This window comes from Phyllobates terribilis, unplaced genomic scaffold (genome assembly GCF_046119375.1).
Source record: "Phyllobates terribilis strain yellow unplaced genomic scaffold, ASM4611937v1 Scaffold_3__8_contigs__length_932513732, whole genome shotgun sequence".
NCBI classification, from domain to species: Eukaryota; Metazoa; Chordata; class Amphibia; order Anura; family Dendrobatidae; genus Phyllobates; species Phyllobates terribilis.
In genome coordinates, this window is record NW_027362763.1 from 780,806,151 (window position 1) to 780,812,150 (window position 6,000).

At 44.1% G+C, this 6,000-nt stretch overlaps 1 protein-coding gene across 1 annotated transcript in view; it reads right to left on the reverse strand.

Moving 5' to 3' along the window:
* The window catches only part of SPTBN1 (spectrin beta, non-erythrocytic 1), a 197,311-nt gene extending 191,833 nt beyond the window's left edge, over positions 1-5,478 (reverse strand). The window contains exon 1 of the mRNA XM_073672298.1: positions 5,322-5,478. The gene's annotated coding sequence lies outside the window, so the exon portion shown is untranslated. The remainder of the gene's footprint in view (positions 1-5,321) is intronic.
* Positions 5,479-6,000: the final 522 nt, after the last annotated feature.

Here is a 6,000-nt window from a genome sequence, read left to right on the forward strand (position 1 = left end):
ACTTTGTCTACAATATGTCAGTCTCCAACACGAGAAGGCAATAGAAATAGTTCTTGGGATAGTAAGTTGATCTCTAGTAATTAAATCTACACCTACTTTGCAATATGTCCTCTAATGGTACAAGACATCGATCATAAAAACCTGATGCATGTTCAGTTTATTTTCACAAGACTTCTCAATTTCATTCCTAAATGAACGTCAATGAACGTGTAGGGCTAAGCAAAAGGTGGCTACTTTGAAGAGCCTAGAATATAAGACATATTTTCAGTTGTTTCACACTTTTTTGTTAAGTATATAATTCCACATGTGTTAATTCATAGTTTTGATGCCTTCAGTGTGAATGTACAATTTTCATAGTCACGAAAATACAGAAAAATCTTTAAATGAGAAGGTGTGTCCAAACTTTTGGCCTGTACTAATATAAATATATATATATATATATATATTTATATTTATTATGTTTAACAGCTGCCATTATGGTATATTATAAATATATATTATCTAACAAGACGGCAGCTGTTTAATACAAACTGACAATTTAAAAAAAATGTCAGGATTAAGGATTACGATAAATTGTGTTTAAATTACAACCACATGACATTTTTATGCTGTAATATCCCGTCTGTTCAGATTTTGACCCAACAAAGACCATGTACTTAAAGTCATTGAGAAGACTCTCATATCCCCCATGTAAGGGTACAACATAAGGGTACGCCAAGTCCCCCTGTATATAGCCCAGTTGCTTTCATAGTACGTTGTCATTTTAGTTGTAAGGCGCCTAATAGAGCAGGTAAAGTTAGAGGCATCTTTAGGTACCGTAAGGTCATATATTTCATGCTCTGAAGCAGCTTCATATTTTTAAATACAAGTTAATGGGAAGGCTAAAAAACAATGTCCAGAAGACGTCTGGGCGTTTTGGCCACAAAAAAAGCTAGCCTTTCACTCATTGCCTAAAAAAAATAAAAAAAAACAACACTAAAAAGAGTAAAAAAAATTTTTACAAAAAAGACAAATAGGAAAAATGCGAACACAATGCTTCAGGAAAAGTTAATACAATTACATGAAATGATTCAAGATTAAAAAAAAAACACAACACTGGCATTTCCTGAAGAGGTTTTCACTTGAAACTTTTTTTTTTCCAGGCAGGCGAAAACAAATGCGTGAACATACCCTTACAGCTCTGTACTACTAGGAGGTGTAGAGGACTTTTACGGACATTTGGTTCTAACCAATAGACGGACTGTTCAGCAAACACAGATACACGGCTCATGAAAAAGTCTGAATTAATGGCCGGGCAATGCACCATTAACGAGCATCAGCCAAAAGATGGGGACAGAACAATCGCGTACAAGATCGTTCTGTTCCCCTTACAGCATACATGTCAAACTTTGGCCCGTGGGACAAATCTGGCCTGCAGGGTGATTATATTTGGCCTGTGACACCAGAACCAACACCCCTGCGTGGGGCCCATTATCCTGCGCGGAGGGCTGCGTGGGGCCCATTATCCTGCGCGGAGGGCTGCGTGGGGCCCATTATCCTGCGCGGAGGGCTGCGTGGGGCCCATTATCCTGCGCGGAGGGCTGCGTGGGGCCCATTATCCTGCGCGGAGGGCTGCGTGGGGCCCATTATCCTGCGCGGAGGGATGCGTGGGGCCCATTATCCTGCGCGGAGGGCTGCGTGGGGCCCATTATCCTGCGCGGAGCCCATTGTCATGTATACTGGTTGGCCTGCGACTGTCCAAGTTTTTCATTTTGGGCCTCCATGTATTTGACTTTGACATCCCTGCCTTACAGTATCACATCGTTGGCGGCACATTCTCTGTTTACACCGAGCGTTGCGATGCTGATAATAGTTTATGCCAACAAAAGTATCTGGTTACCTGAGGACCAAGCGTTTTGCTGGTGGTTGGGTGGTCACAGGCATGTTCACACCAGCAGATAATCAGAACATGAGCATTCCTGATTATCTACTGCTGTTAATGCTCCATACAAGCTCAGTGCGTGAGCCATACACATCCATAGGCTACAAGCTCACTTGCCGTTTTTGAAGCAGTTTTCAGCGCCATCCTGAAGAAAAGTTAAAGTTAATTCCTTCATTTATACTACCAATTCCTTCTGGATATGATCCTTCAACATTAGCTGAAAAAAATAAAAATGGCATGAAGCACTGCCATGACCACTGGCCTTGTTGCCCATGACAACAGCAGTGCGATGGCAAAATACAAAATGGAAGCTGTGCTGTGCCTGGTTGCTACGGGAAACAAGGCCAGGGTTTTTGTAAACACTTTGCTCCCCTTCTGTGTGATTCCAGAAATGGAGCCAAAGACTATATGAGCTTTTCCTCATCTTCCAGGGTGAAGACTGATCCCAAGACCGGTTGCTATGATCATAACAACCGCCTCATAAAACATAACCATTACTAAATGGCTGACAGCTAATGAATAATATATAGCAGCCACGTCATTTCCAAAGCAAATGTGTCTTTCAATATACCGTATAGAAACTTGATGTGTAAGTAAGAGACGCACACGAGATTCCATTGTTTAAAAAAAAAAAAAAAAAAAACCCGAGCGTCGTTTTCCAGTCAACAGTGTCCGCATATACACAAAACCAACGCTAATCACTGGTTTGTGGCGTCCATTATCCAATGTAGTAATCTTGACCTGAAGATTTCAGTCAGGATTTAAGTCTTTCATGTTTTGGTAAATTATAAAATGTGTGGTAAAAATTACAAAAAAAAGAAAAAAAAAGAAAAAATAATTAATAATAAATGTTTCCGCAATGTGAGCACAGTCTTTATTAATGACTAAATGGCATTTTTCCCAATTTTTCTGGTGCACGGACATTAAAAGCTCAGTGTTCGAAATGTGTTTCTGCAAAAACCCGATCCATCTGCAACATGTGAATGCACGCTTATGCCAGAAGTAAATGAGTGAGGGGGGCTTTTCACTTGTACTAGGTGAAACCAAGTTAGGCCTTGTGCACACAATTTTTGAGGAGTCTATTAAACGTAGGTCTGCTCCCAAAATATAACAAAAAGTGAAAAATTGCTCAAAATAGAAATGAATAAGAGTCTTCAAAGCCTATTATAAAAACCACCTTGATGTTTGTATGTTCAGTCTTTTGACTAGTGTGCACATTCCCTTACAAAACTAATAATCATTTTGCTCAACCCCACCAGGTACGGCATGGCATGGCATTTTTCACACACTCCCTTCATGTATCACCAAGGAGGCATGCTGCAAATTCCAATAACATACATGAAAGCTGGTGGTAAATTTCCACTATTTGTCTCTCATAGGATGGATCTGTTTCAATACTCGTCCAAAGTCACACAAGTATAGTACGGACACTTAATGCAGACCGCAACAAAGATCCAGTTTGATAACTTAGATGCCAACAGATTTGAATAAAAAACATATTAAACAGCCCCCAGACATATAAATCTAAAGCCAAAATGCGCTATAGACCAGTTACATGTGTACATAGCTGTATACGCTATACCAGTGCTCCTCACACTGAGGGGTGGTGTCACCGATGGGCACCGCCACCCTCCCCCGTTGATGGTAAAGTAATTTAGGTAATTTTTAAAAAGCAGGCGTAGCTTATGACCAGTGTCCGTGCAGGAATTGTCTTCTGGCTGGCGAGACCCCAATCGAAAAAAGCCGTGGTAGAATATATTCATTAGTTTAGTAGAGAATCTTCCGAAACTTTATGCTTCTGCACCTCATCCTTGCTTATAGATGCCATGGACGCCGTGCCAGGAATTCCATACATCCTGCCACGCCTGAGAACGATTCTGTCCATCCGCCATCGACACATGCATTGCATACCCCTTACATTCCTACAAGACAAACAGGTGTAGAATTCCCAAGCAGTTGTGTGTTGGTGGATTCCACTAGTTCTTCAGAGTCTTCAGCAGAGATATTGGTGAAATTAGCTCTAACTTGGCACCCGGTCAACAGAAACTTCATGCAATTATGCCAGACATCAAAATGTTTGATGGAACTTCTACTTGTTAATTATGGATTTAGACAAAGATCCAAAAGAAAATGGAATCAAAGCGTGAGCACATCCGTACATCGTCCCACCCACAACTACCAATGAACGTGCCCAACACTTATCTAGAAATACCAATCGCCCCTATCGTAAATTCTTCTGTAAGTAAAATGGTTAATGTCCTTGACCTTAGGGCTGAATGCACTTCCATTTGACTGCATTAAATCTGCAGAACTGTAATTAACCACCCCCACCGCCTTCACTACAGGACGAGCAGAGGCTGCACACATTAGAACAAGTGCACAGAGATCCAATATTACTACTGCTGTAAATCAAGTGAGCGTTCACCAAGTGGGCACAGCCTGACCAGAAGAGGAGGGGAGGGGGGATACTGGCTATAAACATCCTTGGGTGGGGTTGTACTGGGTACACCAGCAGATGCCCATGTGAGCTGCAACCACACTGGGTTTGTCAGTTTGCTGCATAGTGCTGCATCATCCTCAGCATCCACGAAACCTCACACTGCATTGTATTCAGACACCCAGGTGGTTCCTTCCCAGACAAATACTTTTTGGGCACTGCATATAAAAACCCTCCAAAGATGCCACTCTGAGACACCATATAAAAGGAACAATATATATATGTAGTGCCAGGGGAGATGTCACCCTGAGCATGCCAGGGGCATCTGAGTATTTAGACTTCTACTATCCACCTGTACAGGCAGAGAGGAAAATCACTGGGGATTACAAATAAGAAAATATAAGACCTGTTGAAGGGGGCACCAGAAAGCCAGGGGGTAAAAAGCAAGATGGCAGCAATCCAACACCATCCTAGACATTCTATATATTATTACACAGCCAGCCCTCACGTCCCCTGTGCTTATATAAGCCGGTGATCAGGCACAGATGTGCAGCCTGCTCACACCACACATGCATTACATGCTCCAGGACCACGCCTGAGCCTGCACCGTTATCCCCTCTCCTGGTACGTGTAGTCCTTACACCCAGCAGCCCCTTCACAGGGGGGCACCTCCTGCGATCGGTCCCCACAAGCCCCTCCTTGACGTCTTATTCCCTTCCTATGTATAAGGAGCCTACAGCAGAGGAGGGCGCCTTTGCTGCTGCACTGCAATGATGCAGACTGCAGCCAGGAGCATCCAGCCCTCCCCGTGCATCGATCCCTATACACAGCACAGCCCAATCCTACATCCAGGTCTGTCTGCAGCATGAAGCCCCCTCTGTAGCCCCCCACCATCACCAGCGCTATCCTCCTCCCATCAATCCATGGCAGAAGCGCAGTAATAACGGGGGCAGCAGCCATTACCTGGAATGCACTGGAGTGTGGAGCCTGCAGGATGGCAGCCGCCTGAGCTCGGAGCAGGGATGAAATGAAGGGAGTGGACTGGAGGAATCCGCAGCCTCAGACACAGCAACAGCTGCACTGATTCTTCCCGGAGAGGGGCGGGGAGAGCCAGCGCCACAGCGACCTCTGCAGGAGACTGGGAGCACAGCAGCCACCCTGCCCTGCGCTCTGATGAAGGCTCCACCCTCGCTTCTCTCATCATCACCATCAGCAGCAGTGCTGCACCCATCCCCCTCTCCGTCAGGACCCCGGGACACAGCCTTGCTCCCCATCCTTCGAGGCTGGGCTGTCATCAGTGGGCGCCCACGGCCATTATACCGCTGGTGGAGCGCTTCATCCATGGCTTCCCAGACTCAGATGCTGCACAACTTCTTGTAATCATAATACTGCAGGGAACATGCGGCTTTTCATCTGTTGTGAAACTTTCAGTGCATCCCATCTGTAGCTTACATAAAACCTCATTAAAAATCTAGTTTTATATTGCTTCTACCATCTGCAGACACATGATGTGCTTTCAATGTCCTCTTCTCATTTTTTTAAAATCCTTTTATACATTATGTATAGAAAAAGTTGGGTGACCACTTAGGGCTTGTTCACACGCTGCTTTTTATTTTCCCAGTGTGCTTTTTTTGGTGCAGTG